Here is a 7,372-nt window from a genome sequence, read left to right as displayed (position 1 = left end):
GGGTCCAGTACAAAACGCTGCAACTAAAAAAAGAGAAGGGAGGGAGAGCTTTGCCGTGCTTACAAGATTACTACTACGCCGCACAACTGAAGCCCCTGGTAAACTGGTGCTCCCCAAACTATGAAGCTAAATGGAAAAATATGGAAATTACACAATTAGACTTCCCACTACAGTCACTTTTAGGAAATAAGAACCAAGCTGAAAAATTTTATAAAGATTTGAACCATTTGACCCGGTTCACCCTGAAACTATGGTTCAGGGTAGTGGGGAAACTACAAATAGAAAAACAGGATAGCTTATGACCCGGAGTTTGTGCCTGCCAGGCTGGATGGGACCTTTAAACAGTGGTCTCTGAGAGGAATTACTTCTTTTTGTTCACTAGCAACAAATGGGGGATTCCAAAGCTATGAAACCATCTCAGATACATACGGACTGGCAAAGCATGACTTCTTTAGATACTTGCAGGTTAGAGACTATTACAACAAGACGTTACTAATCAGAGATGAAAACGAATACGACCTAATTCATATCTTCCAAGAGGCATACAAGAGAAAGGACTCTAAAAAGATGGTCTCAAAAATATACGGTAGTATACAAGCCTCTAAAAATCACTCTACGGTGTACATTAAGCAGAAATGGGAGAGGGAATCAGGCTCACTAATTTCAGAGGACAGCTGGTGGGGAATATGTGAGTCTCAGGCTACCACTGCAAATTCAAGGTCCTTAAGAGAGTTTGGTTGGAAGAATGTAGTGAGATTCTTTATCACTCCTAAACTCACAGCTCGGCAAACAGGCTCACAGAGCCAGGGCCTATGTTGGAGAGGTTGTGGAACCCCCATGGCAAACCATTTTCATGTCTTCTGGGCCTGCCCAAGGATCCAGCCATATTGGGGGGAGGTGGCCCTTGAGATATACAAAATAATTGGGATTAAAATAGTCTATTCATTTGATACGTTGTATCTTGGCAAATTGCCTACGGCACTCCCACATAAAGATAATTATTTATTGAAAATACTTTTGGCTGGCTGCAGGAAGGCCATAACCCGAAGATGGCAAAAGGCAGACCCTCCAACTAGGGCCCAATGGCGTGGGGTAGTGGAAGAAATTTTTGGAATGGAAAGACTTACCTTTGCCCTTAGACTCGAGCTTGAGAAATTTAAGAAGCTCTGGGAAAAATGGGTTGTGTACTCCCTTTGTACTGAATAACTGAATATTACCATGATGTAAGAAGATGCTATTACTGGAATTGTGTATGTCTCCTATGCTGACCGTAAGTTTTGTATTCTCAGACTGTAAACTGACAAATAAAAAGTTATAAAAAAAAACAAAACAGAGTTAATGGGAAAAAAAGGTCTTTTATTTCCTTAAAAAAACATATTCACATTCAACAGCATATTTGGTCAGGTCTTGTTACAGGTTTAGTCAGTGAAAAGTTCAGACAGATACATTTGAAATCTGAAAATACACTGACATTAATGGCCTAAACTACTCCATGTGCTGACAGCACCCCAGCAGCACTTTATGATAGTGACTGAAGTCATTTATAAGGCAAAAACTAATCATGAAAAAAAGTGCTTTGTATTTAAGTCACCACTTATGTACGGACTCAAAAACTTCCCTGTAGCCTCTCGCATGTATGGTTTAATAAATACTGCAGCCAGTTTGAACCTTATTTATCTTAAAGGTTGTCATGCATTTGCTTAAATGTAGGAAATCTTGACTACATTGACTACATGCTTTTTATTTGTTTTTGTTTCTAATGTCTCTGTAAAGCACTTTGAATCACCTCATTGTTGAATTGTGCTATACAAATAAACTTGCCTTGCCTTGCCAACAGTAGTTTCCTGATGGTCACATCGGAAAAAGAGAGCCGGAATAAATACAAAATGCAGATTTTAAATAATGAGCTTATTTACTAAGAGGAACAACATCCTTCCTGGAAATGTATGAAAAACGCTCCATCCCAAGTAACTGCCCCTCAAACCAGTTACTATGTTTGAGGGGCAGTTACTTTTTCACATAGCCCCATCCACAAGCTGCATCCATAAACTCTGCATGTTTACAGAAAGAGAAGGATATCTGCTAAAGCACAAATATCTGGAATAGCCTCAGCCACCCCTTAATAGACTTAAAAAGATCAAAGTTGATAATGTGATATTCATCAGTGATTGTCAGGGTCCCTGAGCAGTTATGAATTATATTATTATTATTATTATTGTATGTATATTTGGTGTTGCTGTCCTTCTCCCTGTTTGCGTGTGTGTATATGTGTTTCAGTGGGCGCCTTCAGGCCTGGTGGGTGTGGCCCTGCTGATGGTCTGGCCACACCCGAAGCCACACACCTGCTGCTGGTCAGGCCTCGTCGGGGGTGCTACTTAGGAGAGTCTTGGAGCTCCCACCGACGCGGGATCATTGCGTGAGTCTCCACGTTAGTCATCCATTTGAACTGAGTTAGTGTATGTATGCCCGCGGTTATGTGTCCTGACGGCTGCGTCTATTGTGTCCCCAGGAGAAGTGTGGAGCGCCAGACAGCAGCCAGCACGAGGAGTGCTGAGACACGGACTGGTCACGGAGAGACACGACACGGGAGTCAGGGGAAACCACGGGGATTTATTGTTGTTATTTCCACACACTGTAAATAAACGTACTGCTTGTACATAGAGCACCGCGCCTGGGTCCTCCTTCCCCACACCCCCCACGGTTTGCCATGCCAAACCGTGACAGTGATATGGTTTACAGCTCTTTAATACAGAAATGGAACAGAAATTATTCACTGTCTACTTTAGCAGAAGGTTTTTAGCTGAAGATAGTTTAACCAGCTGTTTTGCCAACACCTTCATTTTTATCATTTAGCATCATTTTAGAATATAATACATTACTGTAGATCAGGGGTCCCCAATCCCAGTCCGCGAGGGCCGGTGTCCCTGCAGGTTTCAGATCTCACCCTGGGTCAACACACCTGAATCACATGATTAGTTTGTTACCAGGCCTCTGGAGAACTTCAAGACGTGTTGAGAAGGTAATTTATCCATTTAAATCAGCTGTGGTGGATCAAGGACACATCTAAAACCTGCAGGAAACCAGCCCTCGCGGACTGGGATTGGGGACCCCTGCTGTAGCTCAAACAGCATATGAAGCATTTCAATTCAGACCAACCTTATAACCGTATAACACCGATGGGGAACAATGTGTTCTGCAGAATACTCTTGATACTTTAAGAGCAATTTGCCAATAATACAGATTCATGTGTAGTAAGGTGGTTTCATTGCTACTTTTATTAAAGGAGTGCTTCTAAAAATTGAGGTGGTCATCTCCGCTTGCATTTCTGTAAAAGCCACAGCATGCCACCTTGGATGAGAATATGCATTCTTAACATTTTGCTGTCACAGTTTAGCTGTTTTCATTTCCACTGACACATCAGCTCCTAAGACCACAATACTACTACCAAAGTACTACAAGGATCCGGAAAAAAGGACAGAGGGGGGATATAAAATATACCAAATGTTTCTTGAATTGTTAGCACAAGTGTATATGTGTATGTATCTAGTCGGGTTTATATGCAGTAGTGCTCACTTGTTTTCTTTCATTTTATTACTTAACTGTATTTCATGTAAGTCATTGATATTAAATATTGACTTTACAGAGGGGTGGTAAGAGTTTGGTTTGAGATTTTCCTGTTAATATTTGGATATTTTTCTTGCATTAACAATTTTTTGATTAGAAAAGCAGAATAAAATGTGCAAATTAGCTTCATTTATAGTTTGTTATACTCCTTCCCTCTAATACAAATATTTCATTTCTAACTCTGAGTGTAAGTGCATAATTTAATAATAAGTGTTTCTGCTCACAAATGTCCACGAGCACAGACATGCACGCAAAAACTGCGTGACTCCTCGCTGGCTGTAACTCACCGCGCGTGTTCACCTGGAACGTCCTCTAAGAAGACGTGTGACCATTCTGATAGCCGTCTGTGTCTGCAGGTGAATGAGTGAAGCTACATAAACAGTTAAATTAGCATAGCTTACCAGCCGTAAACCCGACAACAACACAGTGGGTGAGGGTCGGAGGGGGGGTCGCTTGACATTCTAACTTTAAAGGAAGGATTTTAACAGTATTAGTGTAACACACTTAGAGACAGTGTGCGCACCGCGGATGACGTCAGTGCGCACACTGTGTCTGAGGAGGATGTGCGGAAGTGCTTCAGGAAGGTGAACGCACGCAAAGCTACTGGTCCGGACGGGATTCCCGGCCGCGTCCTCAAGTCATGCGCGGCTCAGCTGGCTGGAGTGTTCACGCACATCTTCAACCTTTCCCTCTCTCTGTCTGTAGTCCCAGCCTGCTTCAAAATGGCCACCATCGTCCCTGTACCCAAATCCTCCACCATCTCCTCATTGAACGACTGGCGACCTGTAGCCCTGACCCCCATCGTAAGCAAATGCTTCGAGAAGCTGGTCAGGGACTTCATCTGCTCTGCACTACCCGACTCACTGGACCCTCTACAGTTCGCATACCGCCACAACAGGTCCACTGATGATGCCATAGCCCTGACACTACACACTGCCCTGTCACACCTGGAGAAGAGAGACACGTATGTGAGGATGCTGTTTGTAGATTACAGCTCAGCATTCAATACCATCGTTCCCTCGAAGCTGGACAGGAAACTGCAGGATCTAGGACTGAGCAGCTCCCTCTGCAGCTGGATCCTTAGCTTCCTGTCTGACAGACGCCAGGTGGTCAGACTGGGCAGCATCACCTCATCCCCCATCACACTGAACACTGGTGCTCCACAGGGGTGTGTACTGAGCCCTCTCCTGTACTCACTCTACACCTACGACTGCACAGCCACTAACAGCTCCAACATCATTGTGAAGTTTGCGGACGACACTACAGTGGTGGGTCTTATCACCAACGGTGATGAGACGGCTTACAGGGAGGAGGTCAGCGCCCTGACCCACTGGTGTCAAGACAACCATCTCACCCTCAACGTCGCAAAGACAAAGGAGTTGATAGTGGACTTCCGGAGGTGCAGAGAAGTACACACCCCCATCACCATCAACGGCACTGCTGTGGAGAGAGTGAGCAGCTTCCGGTTCCTTGGTGTACATCTGGCTGAGGATCTTACGTGGTCAGTACACACAAACAAAACAGTGAAGAAGGCGCAGCAGCGCCTCTTCTTTCTCAGGAGACTGAAAAGATTCGGCATGAGCCCCCGCATCCTCAGGACCTTCTATCACTGTGCCATTGAGAGCATCCTCACTGGATGCATCACCACCTGGTATGGCAACAGCACCGCCTACAACTGCAAAGCTCTCCAGCGAGTAGTGCGGTGCTCTGAACGGATAATTGGAGGTGAGCTTCCCTCCCTCCAAGACATCTACAGGAAGCGCTGCCTGAGGAAAGCGGGGAGGATCATCAAGGACTCCAGTCACCCCAGCCATAAACTGTTCAGACTGCTTCCATCAGGAAGGAGGTTCTGCAGCATCCGGTCCCGTACCAGCAGACTGAGAGACAGCTTCTTCCATCAGGCCATCAGACTGCTGAACACGTCATAGACACCTCAGCTTCACTACTGGAACTTCAACATTATGCACTCCACACTGTATATAAATGCCACTTGTTTTGCACATATTCAACTCTGTATATTTTATATATTTTATTATTATTATTATTATTATTTTTATTTTTTTATTTTTTTTTTACTATTTAATTTGTAAAAATGTGTATACACACACACACACACACACACACACACACACACACACACACACACACACGTAGGAAAATATTTAGTATACACATCCAGAAATGCATACACTATTATATATTGTACATATATTTATTAGTTTCAGGTTGGCCATTCTTGTATTTTGCTCGTTTGTGTTGTTGTGTTTGCACATCTCTGTTGCTTGTGGGGCTCGCACACAAGAATTTCACTCGCATGTGCTGTGCCAGTGTGCCTGCACATGTGATGTGACAATAAAAGTGATTTGATTTGATTTGATGATCATTTCCATATTTGAAGATCACCTCTTCCCTAAAAAAAAGAAATCTACTGCCAAGGTTCTTCTCGTGGTGCGTTAGAGCCGAGGATGATGAAGACGCAGAAGCTAAAGCAATTTCTGAAACACGTTTAGAAGAATTTAAAAGTAATATATTTCCAATACTGGAGAAAAAAATCATCATCTGGCATTAGTGTCAGCACACTCATTCACTGTAAAAAATCAAACTTGCTTACAGTCATTTCTTTCACAATTCAACAATAAAAGCTGAGTTGCCCCATAAACTCAAATACATTAAGGGTTTCAACTAATCCTTTAACGTTTTGGAGCAAAAGTTGGTCTCAGATGAACTTTATTGCTGGCAAAATGAATGAATTCAAGTTTTACATGAGTTGAAGCTGTTGGCGCCTTTCTGTGCCTGAGCACGCATGCGCATGTCATATTTTTGGATACTACGGGGTCTACGATGCACTTTTGCAAGGACTGAAAGCCACCTGGCCGTCTGCCTTAATGCGAACACGAGGCTTTTTACGCCAGGAGCTGGATGCAGCTAAGGTGTTCATCTCAACTTTCTGAAGGCAAGTACTGTTTCTTTTAATGTGCATTTATATGTGTTTACTACCTCATTTAAGATCCCCCCTAGACTGTTTTACTCAATCGTGCTGCTTGAATGCCCTCGTGAGCAACTTTAATGTTTTCCATCATGAAATAGTGCTTTAAAGTTTTCGTATAAAAATCGCCATGTCACAAAATAATGTAAATCCGACAAGCATCCCTTCCAAACAGGCGCGCTCATGTCTGACAAGCCTCCACGACACCCCCTACGTGTATTTCATGTAGGGGGTGTTCGCCATACCACCGAACGAAAGAAACCCGACAAAATAAGCTAGCTCGCTCATGGCAAACCCCCCACCGCTTTTTAAAATAAATAATTTCGGGGGCCCCCGCTGCCATGTTGTTTAATTTGTTCAAATCATATTTAGCCAAAAAAATGTGGTTTAGTTTCTGTGTGAACGGGGTGGTGGAGTCCTCCACCGAGAACACTCACGTTAACTTTATCGAGTGGGGAAAAAAAAGTTAGCTTGTTTATATTATGCTAACATAGCTGTGTCGCTAGCGGTCACGTAGCACATCATTATATACCAGCTAGCCCAACTTCAGTAACCCTACAAACGTCACTGCTGTTTAGTTTCCTGTCTTCATTTATGCTGGAAGTGATAACAGCTGTAGGGTTTAATTTGTTTCCAAAACCCCGCAGTCAGGACATGCTATATTGTATTTAGATAGAAGCTAGCAAGCTAACTCCCTGCTAACTTCTAACTCCGTTAAATGTCATAAATTTCGTTTTCATGGGTGCCTGGATGTTAAACTCA

The sequence above is a fragment of the Rhamphochromis longiceps genome, linkage group LG5 (assembly GCF_057381845.1).
Source record: "Rhamphochromis longiceps isolate RC_006_pf linkage group LG5, R_longiceps_female_GT1.1, whole genome shotgun sequence".
Lineage (NCBI taxonomy): Eukaryota > Metazoa > Chordata > Actinopteri > Cichliformes > Cichlidae > Rhamphochromis > Rhamphochromis longiceps.
Note: the sequence above shows the minus strand (reverse complement) of the source record.